This window comes from Chroicocephalus ridibundus, chromosome 1 (genome assembly GCF_963924245.1).
Source record: "Chroicocephalus ridibundus chromosome 1, bChrRid1.1, whole genome shotgun sequence".
Taxonomy (NCBI): domain Eukaryota; kingdom Metazoa; phylum Chordata; class Aves; order Charadriiformes; family Laridae; genus Chroicocephalus; species Chroicocephalus ridibundus.
Window position 1 is genome coordinate 128,122,999 of NC_086284.1, and position 17,168 is coordinate 128,140,166.

General features: G+C 40.0%; 1 protein-coding gene across 1 annotated transcript in view; it reads right to left on the reverse strand.

Moving 5' to 3' along the window:
• Positions 1–16,881, reverse strand: part of ZBTB20 (zinc finger and BTB domain containing 20) — a 487,426-nt gene extending 470,545 nt beyond the window's left edge. The window contains exon 1 of the mRNA XM_063351328.1: positions 16,804–16,881. The gene's annotated coding sequence lies outside the window, so the exon portion shown is untranslated. The remainder of the gene's footprint in view (positions 1–16,803) is intronic.
• Between the last annotated feature and the right edge of the window lie 287 nt (positions 16,882–17,168).

The following is a 17,168-nucleotide window of genomic DNA, read 5'->3' on the forward strand; positions in this document are numbered from 1 at the left end:
TTAGAGAGGTGCTCCTCATGCCCTCCCATTTAAACACCAAACCAAAACGCACACAGATGTGACTGATGAGATAGAGCCCCAACAGCTTCAAAAGCAGAAATACATTTGACCCAAGATGTGAGGCCTGCATCTACTGTAACACAAGTTACAGCAGAACTCTCCTCAGCCCCTCACAGTGGTCCCAGTGGAGATATTAGTACATTTTGCTGCTGTTACTTCTATCTACTTTGGCAAAGAGTCCATGAGTCATGATACCTATGTTTACAATGCTGACAGATACAGGAACAATCCGCTGGTGTTTTTCTATTAGTGATGACTGTTCAAGATCTGCCACTTAGAAATGTTTACATGAAAATAGGAACACATGATGCTTGAAAAATAAGGCTCCGATTTTAATTGGCAAATGAAAAATTTAAACATTCTAAAACTTAATAGGGAAGTGACGAGCACAATGATTTCTGTCCCTTGTAAAAGACAGCAAAAAATGTACACTTTTGCCTACCTACTTACATGGGGAATAAACAATGCTTTCAGGGCCTGATGAGAGAGATGCTGCTAGTTGATGGAACCTTTTGTCATCAGATGCTAAAACGAAAGTAATAAATGAAATAAGTTTCGAACATGAGCTTACAAGAGATCTAAAGCCTCGCATTAAGTAGTCGTGACAAGGGTCTAACGAAAGATAGCTACTTCACTCAGGTTTTCAATCCCAACTATTAAATCCAGACAGCAGGTTTCTTGCTCTACTGTTAATATTAAAGACACCAGTGTTAAAAAGTGGAGCTTAATGGTTAACACACACGAGAATATTCATTTATTTGACTTCAAGAGAAGTTGAAGAAAGCAACAGGGAACAAGTGTATGCATGTACCAAAGTAATATAAAACTTAAGATAATTCTTTAACAGTATAGTGTAGGCATTGTCAAAAATCGTTCAAGAAGTTAGGATGAATTCACATCCATCTCAAAAAGTGCAGACAACTCAATTCTGCAGACCCTTCAAGATAAGATGTTAAGTGAAACTACTGAAGCAGAACTCTGATGAGTTTGATGATTGTGAAAGTGAGATGTTTTTAGTGCTATCATTATCATTATTAAACGTAGCTGCAACGACAATTTAAATCTGTGTTCCAAACTTCCTAGCTGCTCTTCAACATTAGACACCTTTGTGTCTTGAAGACCCAGAAATAAGCTTACTAGTTGATTATGCTATAAAGAAAAGCTCTGCTTAACAAGACAGATGCAACCTTATTTTACCTTAATGATATTGCCTTCAATGGAACACAAAAGAAGCAATTGATAGCAATGATTGAAACATTTCTTTTAGAGACTTGTAAATTCAGTTGTCCACTATAAAAATCTCCAAGTGAAAAAACAGGGGAAAAATAAAAGAAAAAGTAGCAGCATTGAACAGTGACATTAGTGCAGGTTGGCCAGCTGAACATGACAAATGACCTCCTAATGGCCATAAGCATATAGACAATTAATGGTATGTCCTTATATGCTGCTATTAATTCTGTATCAAAATGAAACCCACAAATATTATTACAGTGTTACCTAAGATACCATCCAATAACAAAGAGAAAACAGAGAAAGATGTCTTTACTAATTAGTTAGACAACAAAAACAAAATTGAAACAAGAATGTTTGAAACTATTTCTACTGCTTCTGATATACAGCTGCTTCAGCCGCACTGAGTGAAAAAGTAATAACCAAACTTTCCCAGGACTGTACTGTAGAACCTAAAGACAAAAATCACTCTGCTATCCCTGGCAGCCTGGCTAACTCAAGTGAAAAAGGCAGACTGATGTCCCTGGTTCCCACTTGGTGTTGCTCTCAGAAACACATACCTCTACGTTTGCATCAACAAGTGTCTTGAAATTTTCACGGAGAACAAGAAGGACTTTGATCAAAAAATAGCACACGTTTTCCTCTGCAAGGAACTTTACAGAGAGGTACTAAATTTACAAAAGCAGTTGAAGGAGGTTTCAGAGGGACAGATTACAGGCTGATGACACCACCGTTTCAGCCTCAGTGGAAATGTGGTTTGATCTAATAAACAACAAAGAACTAGAACCACTGAAGAACAAAATTAAAAAAAATTATTCAAAGACACTTGGAAGCTTTCCATTTCATAGCCACCAGGACCGATTACAAACACAGACGGATGGGATTAAACCCAGGATAGGATGTTGAGGTTGGGACAGGCACAGAACATATTCCAGATATCTCAAATCTTCTAAGATTAAAAACTGAAGATACATATTTTTGCTCTAAATCTGTAATTACAAAATGGATTTGATTGAACACAATTTAATCATGCAGGTGGCAAATACAGATGTTAAATTAGGGCACACAAGATGTCTGAACTTGGAAATGCTGGATTGTAGAACAGATGCATTGCTGTCCAGCCAACTCAGCATCACTTTTTACACATTTTTAGTTTATTCATACCACTTTGATTGAAACTGTGTAACAGTGTGGGTGCTAAAATCAAAGAATCCAGTGAAGTGCACTGATATGCAGAGTTAGATATAAATCCTCAGAGACCTAACTTTTTTCACAGACTATGGAGACCATGAGGATGTTCTTATGTTTTCATTACAGAATCACATATTTTACATTTTAGATAATGGGTATTTTTGTGTTTAAGCAATAAATATGCCTGCAAAATAAGTCACTTCACATGCATGCACTCTTTCAGTGGAAAAAATACTACATTCGAGTGTTTTCTCCGAGAGACTTTTGCAGAAATAACCAAAAAAGTCATGCTGGGGAGAAATAGTCAACCCTGATATGTTGGCTGCTGTTTCCACATACAAATTTTCTCTCCACACCCAATAGAGAACACATACCTCAGCTGAACAATTGTGAGCATATGTTAGCTATGCCAATATCCTGCGGAAAGTAACAAAAGGCTCTAACTTATTTTTAACTGAGAGAAGTGCGTAACTAAGAAAGTTTGTGCTTGAGAATTTCAAGTCAGATTTGGGATTACTGTATTTCCCTCTTTGGGAAGTTGTATGATTACTAATCTTATAATTAAAAAAGTAAAAGTTAATGAGGAAACATGTTAACGTCAGATGATTTATGTGACTATTAATATTACAAGTGTATTGGGGGGGGAAAAAAAAAGGGGGAAAAGGAAAAACCCATTGTGTAATTCAGTTCTGATGAAATGCCGGACAATTTTGAGACTGATAAAGTGAGTCACTGCCAACTGACTCAGCATGACAACAGGAGTTCATTGTTGCCTTCAGACCGAAGCAAGCAAGCAGCCAGTTGGTTCAAACTGGATTTGTTCTTTCACTAAAATGTGGTATTTCCACCACCTTCTTGTTCTCCTTTCACATCATCCATCGGACTCTCTAGTGTCTCCAGTACATACTGCATTTATTAAGCCCTGCACTATTCAGCTAGCATCGGATACAACACACATTAAGCCCTCAGATGCAGTGTGTTACAAAATTAACTTAAAAGGCTGGAATACAGCTCCATTTTAAAGTCCCAGTGTATTTATATTTCACATATGGTTTTCGCTAGGCTATTCACAGGGGGGACTATAAAGCATCTCAACATGTGAGGTACTCTTGTAAACTCCACTATGTCCTCAGTTGCACTTACTGTCCTCAGGCATGGGGGATGTTGTACTGCAAGTATTAATACGGATATACGTGCCGCCTGTTACATCCACATCTCCCCCTCCCTGCTTGTAGGTTTGGCAACAGTAGGACAGCTGAATTCAGCTCAAAAGCTGGAATTACTGTTTGTCTCCAAGGCTTTCTAAAGATTGCTTTCTGCCAGTCACTGCAACTTTCCCTGGCACCCTCTGAAGTTAACAAAACAAGGAGAGCTCAGCAGCTCCCATGGGAGTCAGGACCCTTCAGACTCTGGGCAACAGAACTAAAAAAATATACTGCCCCCATCCTTGAGATCTCTCAGGACTGGAGCTATGTGAGAAGGACCTTTTAAAATATTTTAATAAGGTGGATTTATATTGTTAATGCACAGGACTGACCAAGAGGAAGGTTCACCTGTTGCATAACATTGTATAAAGTGTACGGAGTGATGTTACAAAATCTGGTGTGTGGCTCTTTTCTTTCAATACGCTCAAATCTCAGTCCCATCATTCATTATTTTCTGCTTTTCTCACTAAAGCTGCTTTTCATGAAGCCTGTCAGAAATGTGAAAATCCCTTTTTTTTTCCCCCGAAGAGGTTATTAGAGTCTTCAAAGTTTACTGATTTAACTGCAGCTTATGAGAGAATCCTGGAAATAAAATTAAATTATTTTTGAGAACAAACAAGCAACAAGAAAGGTCCATACTTCTTCATGTGGCTAAAGCATCCCCACCCATTACTTTTTAAAAAGCATATTTTGCTAAAAGGAACTATGCCACATCAAAAATTATCATGCCAGGAGAAAGAAAGTCCTTACAACTGAAGGACAAGATTGGTAGTCAACAAATCTGGGTTACATTCATGATAACTTGGCAGGTGACTTTGACTAAATCAGTCAACATCTCTAAATCTGAGTTTATCCATCAGTGGAAGAGGCTACTAATGCTTCCCTATTTCAGGAGGGTGTCTTAAAGCTTAATTAATTGATGTTCATAAAGAACTCAGATTCTCAGATGAGAGGCATCAGAGAACACCAAAGTATTATTAATCTCAGGTGCCAAAAAATTATCCCTGCTCTTGCATGAAGCAGCTCTGAAATATTTGTAATTTCTATGGTAGCAATATCCCCAGTTCAGTTTGCAAATGATGAGAGTTATCCAAATAAAATAAATGTCTGGTCATCAGAGTAAACAAAGACATCATTTTACAAGTCCAATCTAAATTGTAGAGATAATCAATATGAGAATAGCAGTGCCCACAATGAAACCTGTATTAATTATGAAGAGAGTTTATGAAAGAAATTAATCATTATTATGGAGCTCGCTGTAAGAATTTAATAGCATGAGCCAATTCTACATGACTCTTATGATGCTTGAGGTCAAATATGCTGAGTTTGAAATAAACTTTAATCTACTCTGAACTAACTTTGTATAAAAAAAGAAAGCTTCTCATAAGTTCCACAGTACTGCCCAAAATAACAAATCTACTCTACCCCTTAAGTGCGTGTGGTCTGATATGCCATCCTGAAAATAGATTCTAATGTCTCTCTTCGGTCTCCCTTTTTTTTTTTTTTTTAATTGGTGCTATAGCAAAGTTATATACACTGATTACAAGAGAAAATTAGGTATAGGAGATAACCAATGTATTTTTACGCTTACTTTGTTGGGTTTTTTTTGCTTAAGTAACCGCTCTTCCAAAATAAACACAGCAATGTTTATGGAAATAAAGAAACAAATTATAACAATTTTAGGTAGCATACCGCAGTCAAATAAATACCATTTTCTAATAAAACAAACTGGGAGAAAACCTAATAGAACTTAACCCATAGTAACTGAAACAAAAACTCAAGAGACTTTCTGTTCCAAAAGCAGAATTGTTCTTGAGAGCTAAAGATTCCTATCCATTGGTCAACTTCAGTATTAATCAATTAATCCTTTTTGTAAGATTATAAATTCTCTGGGGAGAAGCTATGACTGGAAGTATTGAGAATGCTCAATGTTGGCTTAATTCCATCTCCAGTCAAGTCAAGTCTGGGTTGTCTTCAAAGGGAGAAGAGCTAGACTGATGCTGAGAGCTTTTGAAAAGCCTATCCTTTATATTTATTTGCTTCTGTGAAGTACTTCTTAAGAAAACAAATAAAAGCAGGAAGACTTAAGTAATGAGCCCATCATACCTCTGAGGTCCACGCATGGCAAGAACTCCATGCGTCAGAAGTGGATAGAGAATTCTTGGTGGGGGGGAGGGTCTTGTTTAGGGTACTTCTGAGCATGTGCATGTTCATGAGGGGAAGGAAGGTAAGTCAGTGGGATGCAGCCAAGTCAGAAAAGGTTGGCTACCCCTACAAGTGCACAGAGAGGTGCGGCAGAAATAGCATCCTCTTGCTTTTGCAAAATACAGGATTAGTCATTTTGGAGACTACTAAAAACATATGCAAAGCTTACAATACAGTCAGTAACAACTAGGTGTGCAAAAGGAAGAATGAACCCTTAAAATATTACAAGAGCAAATGGTCTCCAATTAAAATAGTCCAAAAGAGCTCAGTGTGAATATTTCTCTGAGCTTCCTTTGTTGATGCCATAGGATTTCTTTGTAGTTGTACAATTCTGCAAGCTAAAATTCTCTTGGCAACTACAGACTTCCTTACTTCTGATCTCATCACACACAGATGGCTCAGGCTTGTAAAATATTATTAGGGGACGTGTTGGAGTGGCCTGAACGTGGGTCACTCCAGCAGCGTAATCTGACTCTAACAGTTTCTCTGGACTTGTATAACCTTGAGTTCTGCCATTGTTTCTCAAGCTGCAAAATGGGAAGAGAGAGTCTACCTCCTCATGAAGCGATGAAAACATGTGAGTTAATACATGTACAACTCTATAAAAAAGGAAAAGTGTTACTGCTATTTGGGAAGAGTAAAATAGGGTCGTGTGGGCTTCAGTTTTACTCTCTTCTCTGAAACAAACACCGACACAGATATAAATAGTGCCTGCAGAAAAGCAAAGGGTGAACTTTTGCTTGTTTTTTTAAACAATGTGTAGCTTTTGCATGTAAAGGCCGTTTAGAAGAGATTTGAATAGTTTAATAATTAAACCAAAATCTTTAGTTCTAAAAGTATTAACATTTGCCAGATTAGATTTTTTTTCAGTGGTGTCATAAATTCACAGTATTTACCCACCAGTTCTGGTTTTCATAACAAGACTGTGGTTTTTATTTTGATCACTGGTTAATTTATTGCTGCAGCACATCATTTTGCTTTTCTTTTGGAGGTTCTGAGGAAAAGTAATTCTTTACAGACACTGTTCAGATGGTATTTTTCAATTAAAAACACTTAAAGCAGAAAGGAATGGTTGTCTGGTGGGGGACTGAAGATCAGAGTTCAATGCTTGGCTCTACAATAGACTCCCTGGGGAAATTTTCAAAGGCACAAATGGCAGGTTGGCACATCACTCCCATGCTTGCTTTAGTGGGAGTTAGTTGCCTCTGAAAACCTCTCTTTCTTTTCCCTAGATTATCCCGATCAAGTCACTAAATCTTTCTGTGTCTTGGTCTGCAACCACTGTAGTGGGAATTCTAGTATTTCGTTTCCCTCACCTTTTGCCTGACTTGCCTATTTAACTATAAGCTTCCTGAGACAGCATCTGTTTTACAGTATGTAAAATACCCCACACCAGTGGACGAGGCACTGATCTCATCTGGGACTCCTAGTTTCTGTTAGAATACGTACATGCAAATAACATTAATTCTAATTGGGAATCTGGAGAGTATTAATTTAAACTGTTTTCCCAAAACCCGGGTTATCATGCTTTCCAGGAGTAGTACTGCATTGGTAAAAAGTGCCAGATTAGCAGCCCAAGAGAAAGGCATGCACAGAACAGGTGCAGAACAGCAAGATGGGGTAAATGTCTCCTGTGTGGCACCCAGAAGATGAACCATTCATTGGAAAGGGGGATTACTAACCCTCTTCATCTCAACCTCTGATTTATGCTAACTGCACTTGAGGCCAACCTATACCATTTAAGTCTATTCTTTCAGTTCATTCTTTCACTGAAATGTTACATTCTTCTGGAACAAAAAGCTACCTAAACAAATGTCCATGTGGCCTTTCAAAAAACGAATCGTGAGCCTGAGTATGCATTTGCACCACAAGAGTACAAGTACTCATCCAGTGGGGTAACAAAACCAGTTCTGTCTTATTTGTCTTGCAAGTCAGAACTAGGCAAGTCAATTTTTATTTTCAAACTGCAAATTCTCAAAAATGTGACATATGGAACCACTTAAAGGACAAGAATGTCAATATAGTGAATAAATATGCGTGAAAAGTAAATTCAAGGAAATATTGATCTGTATTTGTTTATTCCAAAAGTGGAGTGCCCCATAATTATTCAAATAAAACTGGTAACTATTTTTTCTACTCTACTGAACCTAAGTGTGGTGCGACCACGAGTGAAGATAAAAACCAATTCATATTGTACGTGCACTCATGAATTACCTACTACCCTACCAAGAATTACCAAGTTTGCCAAATGAGATGAGCATAGGACTCATTATATTCCAGAACACCACCACAGAGCGATGACATCTTTCAGATACCCACTAGTAGTTAAACTAGGCTTTTTACTTTTGTCCTGTTGCATAAACTTTTCTCTAAGCCTCTACATCTTTCTCAACAATCTCTTTATGGCTATAACCAAGATCCTGAGTTTTGTGCGTGAATTTTTTTCCTCAAGTTAACTCAGCTAAAGCCAGAAGCGTTACAGTAGGAATTATTTTTGATATAATATATTCATAAGAGTAATGCATATCTTTACGTGCTAGGCACATCTTCTGTTTCTTTCTGCATCATCCAGTTTATATCATCTATGCAATCAGCCCAGTATGCAATACAAGACAGAATTCCTACAGTAGACGTAAATAATTCAAGAAAGTTTGTAAATCCTCAGGGAGATTTACTCACAGATCACCTATTCAGAGAGTTTAAAAGAGATGTCAGAAGAGTTCCAGGATTATTGTAGACCAAGGATAGGAAAGGTTGTAACAAAGTATCAGTACAGCATAAAACTGAAACTGGCTTTGCTTTTGGAGAAATTAACAAACTTCTAAGGCATTGGTCTAAATCTGCCAGTGGAGGAATGTTGTTTGATTGGATCATGTACTGGGATGCTGCTGCAGTCGGATCCAGAAAGAATGACGCATCATAGCCTGACATGGCTCTGATAATAGATAAGTAAACCATAGGGCTGCCAAATGAAGAGGTCAAAAAAAAAAAAAAAAAACCCAACAAAAACAAAAGAGCTGATAAAGCAAATTACACCAACAGAATTTGCAGTGCAACACGAACAAAAGAAACCCAAACAAACCCCTATTACTGATGGGATGCCCCTGTGTCCCACATGGCATCATTGGAAATGGATTCTGCAGAGAGTGAGAAAGACACAAGCACACGGTTCTGCAGTAACAGCAGCCCTCGCAGAATACCACCCTTTGCCAACTGAGAAACCTTGACGTGCTGGCCACGTGCCTCCATTTCTATTCTACTGATCCACTAAATCAGTCACACCTTAAGGTAGGTTGAAAATCATGGGTGACAAAAACCCAACCTTTCTGTTTGTGACAATCCTTGTATTTTCCTCCCAAAGGGAAAGTATGCTAAGGACATTCTTTATATGTCCGGAGGCCAACAGACTGTCACTTTCTTTACACAGTGTACCACGTATATCTAGGACATAGAAAGGATTATTTAAAACTCTAAAGGAGACATTTATACCCAGTGCATTTCCAAAATAAGGATGGCAAGTTGCTGAAATAACTTATTTAAAACTTTTTCTCAAGTACAGAGTGATAGAATTAGAGTAAAATCATCTAGAAGGGGTTGGAAACACTTTCTCGTGAAGCCTTAAACATCACTTCTAGTGACATTAACTTGAGCTACACATCCCATCGGAGAGCAAGTGTCAGCAAAGTAAATGCATTAGTTAAAGCTTAATAGTAGTTTGGTGTTCAATATCCTGAAATATTTAATATGTTTTTTCCCAAAGTAAACTGTTATTCAGTTTTAATGAAGACATTAACCTGCTTGATTTGTAAGCTCCTGTGGGAAGTCAGTCTAAAACACTGTCACAAGAGGTAGGCAGAAGTAACAAGAGCTGTGACAGGAAATCAAGCACATTTTAAATGTTAAAAAAGCAGCCAGAAAATGAGTCTCAATATGCTCTTGTTTTCTTTTAGTTTTGTTTATTTTTTGGTAATATGATTTCTGCCCTTTAAAAGATGCCAATTAAGGCTGGTTATAACGTAGTCTGCACGTAACTGTGGGCATTGAAATCTATGTGAGTTTTCACCAACTATTTTGTAAACAAGAAGTGGTAGAATACAGACTCAAAAAAAAGTCTGGGTCAGATTCTGAACTTCAAGACACTTTTCAGTTTCCAGCATTGTAGGATGACAGCTTTAAACTGGAATCCACTGTTACACGTTTAGTCACAGTTTGACTTTTCCAGACTGACTTTGGATACAGTCTCCATTTAATGGGAACAGCCGGTTTTGTGAGTTTTCAGCTTGAAATGATAGTGATATAACAAGATGAGCAAAAATGGTGAGACCCCAAGCAATTAAGGTGGGTGTGTACTCTTCCTGAAATGCATATTGGTGGTTTGACAAGGGAGACAAGCTGGCTGCTTTGTTTCACAGGAGCTGCGTTTAGTTCATGCTGTCAAGCGTGGATTCTGACACTTAACAGTATTAATATTGCTATTTCTATTGATATAATTAGCACTTCTATAAATAATAGCTAAAGCTGCCATAGCTAAGTATATTACTGCAATCAGCACCATCAGGCCCTTCTTCGTTACACACCCTCCTGGAAATACAAGCTGATTGATCTCAACAAGCCACTGAGCAACGCTGTTGATTCTAGCGGCCCAGCTAAGAGCAGCTACCTCCATGTAGAAGACTCCCCTAAACAACTAGTTTGTATGTGTGAGACTGAAGTTTCTCACCAGTCTTGCACCTGCCAATGTTTGAATGCTATAAATAGGGACTCTTCTTTTCAGCCACGCGGTAAAAAAAACCTCACATTGAGTTCAGTGGGTGTTATTCATACACTACAATGGGGAAGAAGTCCTACAAATGCTTTGGAGAGAAACCGGACCGAACCTTTACATTCCAGCTAAACAGCACACAGATTTTATTTATTTACTTTACAGCTATGAAACATGAAATTGCTTAACAAAACAGATATTGCTTCTTATACAGAAGAACAGCAGCACCTGCTATTTCAGTCCCTAATTTCATTCTGTTACACTTAAAAATACTGAAGAACAACTTTTCTAGTGCCCTAAACACCAAACTTCAGGAACTCCCAATTTGTTTCAAAGAACTTTGCCCTTATTTCACAATGCCTAAAAGCTGTAAGTTCTACATTAATTTTGAGGGTGTTCAGTATCTAACTTGAGGTAGTTATGCTTACTGACTGCAATTTATAACTACCATCAGTGGGAGAGGGAAATGTACAGAACTAGTAGTGCTGGTGGCAGACATAAAGCCTCAGGGTCTCAAAAGATGCATGCAGAAATATAAGCAGTTAAAAATTGTCACCAATTATTGAAATAGTGGTTATTTTCTGCTTTCTTCATCTTCCATAAAGTGATGTGGATAAGTACCGCACAAAGATTTTCTGAAGGCCAATATTTACAGTGTCTGGAAATAGAAAGCATTACGTATAAGAAAAGCAGCCTAGATTTCTGACTGTAGTTTGTCACAAAAATTATTTTAAAGTTTGAAGTTCTTAAGGTTTAGTCAAATGGATGTGCTAAAGGTCGTATGGGGGATTAAGTCATTTGTGTGTATAATTAGTATTGGGTGTGAGACATGCACACTTTTGAATCCTGTAAGTTGTTCCAGAAACACTACTTGCTAGCTGTAGTACTTGAAAACTTAAAATGGTAAAGAGGATACTATAATTCCAAAGAAGCTTTGAACTCCCGTACTACTAATACAGCTCACTTCATATGAGGCCAAAGCACTCACACAGCACTGTCTTTCAGTAGTACCAATGCCAAAATAATTCCTGTATAATTCCACTGATGTCACTTCAGTTATTTCAAAGAGGAAATTCATGTCTAAGCCACGTTCTGTTTTCTGATGCAAACCCAGAATAACTACACCAAAGTTTATAAAGCTACTGACATTGGCATTTATTGTCAAACCAGAAAGCCAACAGAATAATTGGCACCTACCATTTGAAATTATTACTTGAAATATTATATATAACCATAACAGCAGTGTTTCAGAATTCTCCGTGTACATACCTTTGCAAATATTTGTGATGACAGCACATGATATTATTCCCATTATACAGATAGGAAACAAAGACTGAGCAATTTTCCCTAAAGTCAAATACGCTATTCGTGGCAGAACAGAGAGCTTCACAAATCCCAAGTCTTAAGCCAGGAACCAAAACCAGTAAACAAGTACTCAGTCTTCAATATGCTTTCATGAAAATATAAGAAGCAATAACTGGGTTCGACCCCATATTTGATGAAAAAAATAAGGAAAGCTGAAGGAATAATTATTTCTTTGAGTAAGCAGTAAAAGAATCAGACTCAGAACTTTCCCTGGTATTATGACAAAATTTGATTACAGGGGGTTGTATTTCGGTATTCATTCAGGCACCTTTCATGAACACCTGAGAAAATCAGAATAGAATCTGAGATACACTAATACAGGTAAGGGCAAAATAATCTACATGCTGACATCTTTTTTTGTTCTACTCACCCTGCACAGGCAACAAAGCAATACAGACCTTCCAAAATCACCTCTGGTTGTGCAAACCTGTCAATGGCAACCGTTTTCTTTTGTTTCAGAAATGCTCAGTGATTCATCTCACTGTATACTGCTCATGAAAATTAAGGAACTGAATTTTATTTTGTTTGAGTTGCTCTGATACCCAAGATCAAGGGTCAGCATGCCTATGGAAGTGTAAACAAACAAAGTTTACTAAAAAAATGCCAATCTAAGACACTATATTGTTTTTGTTTTGTTTGTCAATACCGTAATGATTTGTGCACGCTAGCTGGCCTCTTTAGAGAGCTTAAACCGCTGGTAAGATTTCTTGGGCTACTATGTATGCAATTACAGCTGAATTCTGCTTACTTAACATTAATTTGGTACTTTGAACAAATTAAAAATAATTATTTTTCCCCATAGCATCTTCTACGTTAATATCTGCAGTCACTCTGGAATCTTAATGAGCTAAACTTGGTAAGTTCTGTCCATACTTGGCTAGAGGACAGACTCTTCCTTCATGATACACATGCGATCGTTTGGGAACAGTTTGCAAATCTAAAATCCCACCTCGCTTGAAGGGATTTACAGCCTCACATGACAAACTATACTGAACAATACTGAGGCCCTGTGAAAAATAAACAAAAAGAACACATTTATTTTCTAATACCAAGATGGAAATAGTAAGTCTTGAGGGCCACCTGGAATTTGACCAAGGTTACCCAGCAAGGATCAAATCCTATTTGTCTTAGGCAGGCAGTCCTGCTGAAATCAAATAAGCCTACAGCACAGATCAGTATACTAGGGCTATGGTTTAACCTCTGAGGCATGCTATAAATCCTGTGCCATAAAATAGGTGCTATGGATTAATTTCTAATCCCAAATTATAACTCCTCATTGAAGATCTGAAAATCCAATTCCCCACACAGATTTAAATAACAAGGATAGAACCATGCTGAGATCTTTTGAGACTTTTCTTTTACAATTTCAAACAAAATATTTTCCAGGATACTCAATTAGTGCAGTGACAATTAAACCACACAGTTTGAGGTAATAGAACAAATCATACGCTATGACACAGCATCTTTTTTTTTAAATCTGCCTGCATATCTAGTCACTAATTTACCCAATAAATTAATTCCACAAGTGGCTCTCCGAGTCATCAGTTTGAATTATCAAGTTTCTGCTGTATTTCCAAAACAATGCCAGGCATGCATGTGCGTAGGAGGGATGGGACAATGAAGCCAATAGGTGCAGCTGGGGCTGGGGAGGCAGAAGGTCTGTTCAAAGTCTGTCACTGACTGCTCTTTGACATTGGGAAGTCATTTCGGTGCTGTTTAATTCAGGGTCTTTCTAGCATATAATATTTTAGCAATGAAGTCACTCCCCAAAAATTTGGAATGCAAAGACATGCTTCGTGAACTTTATGAAATCTTCTTTTCCCCTCAAAATCAGGAACACCGGGGTAGGGGGTGGGGGGGTGCATGCCGGTCTGTTTGGATTTCTTGCCTTTGTATCTTCCCTACATGTAAAAGCAGAAAAATTTTCAACCTTCACAAAGCATCTTTATGCAAGTACAGGTGAAAGACAACCTCTGTAAATTCAGTCTATTGAATGAGCTAGCTGGTATCTTGTACATCTGGCATTGCCGCCGCGCAGCATCCGAACAGCTCTCCTCTTTAGTCTGAACACTAGCGATAGCGACCCTGATTTTAAAGCAGGGGCTTAGGATTCCATTCCTAACATTACAAGGTAGTAACAGCAGCCATGAAATCCTTGGCCAGGAGGATTTTATTTTTTGTGTTTGCGTGCTAACACAACAAACAAGCTATGTTTTAAGACTTACGAACTATTTCATTTTGGAAGACACAAGGCATTCATATTTTTAACAACTGACTAGTCACAGATTCTACATTCTATCAGAAAGTTTTCTTCTGCTAGAAATGAGGATTTTTTAAAAAACACCTACAGATTAAATGATGAGATTTAAAATAATGCTAAAATCTTCTGTAATGTTCTTCCTGCATTACAAATGGACTATTAAATCAGTGAAGTGCCAATCAAATGCTTTTGTACTTTGAAAGAAAGGTTTAAATAACAAAAGCAGTTTTTCAGGCCTCTCTCTCCCTCGGTAGTCAGTGTCACCTATGCACTAATTACAACATATTTACTCTCTTTTCTAGTAAGATCACAATTGAATAGATTTTTCAGAACATGATTTTTAAGAAAAGTTGCAATCAGAGCCTCGTGGATTCTGGCTCTTATTAATCCAGCTTGTCTCAGAAAAATACAATGTTGTGCAGTAAACTTCAAGATATCTGACGGGATTGAATTATAACAGCTCTGGATTCAGTCTCCAGCTTTAAAAATCAACTCACTGCATGACCTCGGGTGAACCATTAATTAACTAGGGCCAAATCCTCTGTGGACTAAACACAATGGAACTAGCCAGCTTGTACAAGCCAAAGATCTGGCCCCAAGTTTCCAGAAGTTTTGATTCGGGCTGGCCAAATACTGGAATTTTCGTCCTATGAAAAAATGTTCAGTTGTGTTTCAGGGTAAGAAGTAAAGCTCTCACATCCTTTGTGGAATAAAAATTCCAAGCAATTCCTTTAAAGGGGGAGGAAAAAAAAAAAAAAAGTGGAGGTCTCTCAGGGGAAGATTCTGTTAACTGTGCTTTCTCCCCGTAAGCAGCAGAAAGTGGAATTGACAGAATTCTTCAAGGCAGGTAGCCATGAACCATCACTTTAATTTTCTGGTCAGAAAAACCTTAACTTTTTTTCCAGTAAAACTGGAACTTTCCTGCAGAAAACTGCAACTTCACAAATACCACATTTTCCACTGGGGTGGGAAGGATCCTCCCAATCAGCTCTAATATTGTGTACTCACAGCATCTACTGAAGACAGCCTAGCTGCTAAAAGAGCTCTTGCCTCTGAGGTTTTCTTCATGTAAGAGAAGGATGAGACTACTTTCATATCACAGATTTATTTTTGTCTTGAGTTACTCTTTCGTGCAAAGCACCCTAAAATTCACAGATACTAAATGATTCTGCATTTCTACATTAGCCCCATAATTTCAAAGGCATCCTTTCTGTATAAGAGTACATCCCAGGCATTCAGAAAGACCCAAGGTGGTGTTCGTATTTCAGGACTGTTATACAGTTGCAAATAATCACAGGTTTTATAGAGGTACTTCTACTTCCTAAATAATTTCTTTGATCAGAGAACCTAGCTTCAGGCTTTGTATGTTAGTTCATTTTACTAGACCGTGACTCTTACTTTCTTATAGTTTCTGGTTTGCCATTCAGCAAAGAGGACTACAGGAGGGCATTTAACCTGAAAAATAAAAGATTTGCTCGGCTAGAAAAGGAAGCAAAGACTGGATAACACAAGCAGCAGTAAGGCAGCCCGTGTTCTAGTTCTCTCGCTGCAACAACTAGCAAATTCATTTTTTCCTCTGTACTCCGATTTATAAATGTGAGAACACTCCCTATTGACAGGGCTAAAGAAGAGACCCTGCCATCTTGGCATAAACAGATGCCTGGCACTGGAAGGACAAGCGACTGACTGCTTTTAAAGCCACTGTCGGACCCGCGATATAAAGCAGCCCGATGGCTCGCTCAGGTAGAGACGCGCTGCCAGCCTCAACGAGGATCAACGCTCCTATTTTCTCCGTGAGCCCGAAGGGACGGCATTAAAAATAAAACTAAAAAAAAAAAATAACATTAAAAAAAAAAAAAAAAGCAAGTAGCTGAGCTCATCGGTGTCGGAGGGACGACGAACTCCTCCCAAGCCCGCTTCTCTCCCGCCGCCTCACCAGCCCGCGCCACCGGCCGCCCCGCAGCAGCCAGAGCCGCGGCCGGACCCGGCACTTTGCGCACCCCCCCCCCTCCCTCCCGCGGGGCTGCCGCCGAGCTGTGCCCCCCTCCAACCTCCCCGTCCCGGCGGCTGCGGCCCTCGCCTTGCCGTCGCGCCGTTCACAAAAGGGCGCTGGCAACTTTTCCCGGCGGCCCGGCCAGCGGCTCTTCCGCGGGGGGAGAAGGAGGAGGAGGAGGAGGAGGAGCGGGATGGCCGGGGGGGGGGGGGGGGGATGTCGGTGCCAACTCTCCCTCCGGCGGCACGCCACCCTCAAGGGAGCGGCGCCGCGGGGCGGCTCTACCGGCTCCGAAACTTTTTGGGGACGGGAAAAAGCTCCGCGAAGCCGCGGAGAAGTGCGCGTGTGTGTGTATTGGGACCCAACGCCCCCCGCGCGCGCAGCCGCGCGATCCCGGGCGCCCCGGGAAACCCAGCTGGCGCTCCCCCCCCGCCCGCCTCACGGTGCGCACGGGGACGGCCCCGCCCCCCCGGTAGGCGGTGCCCAGCGGCGGCCCGCCCCTAACCCCCCGCTGACCCCGGAAACGCGGTACCTCTCTCATCTTCTCCCTTCCCCTCCGCGCAGCGGCTCCACACTTTCACAGGCGGCCGCCGCCGCCGCGCCGGCCCCCCTCATCGTACCCCCTCCCCCCTGCCCCGCCGTCCTGCCTCCATTGGCTCGCAGCCCCGCCACTCCCGGGCGAGCCGCGCCCCTCCCCCCCCTCCCCCCGCTGCCCGGGCCCGCCCTACTCCTCGCGACTCATTGCGAATTTTCTATAGGCGAAGCCGTGGTCCCCGGCCCGCTACGCGCCCCTCCTATTGGAAAGCGCAAGTGTTGATCAAACGGATGGCGCCTCTCATTGGCCGGCGTTTAGAACGATAACGGCCGCTTTCGCCGGCCTAGCGCTCTCACTGGCTC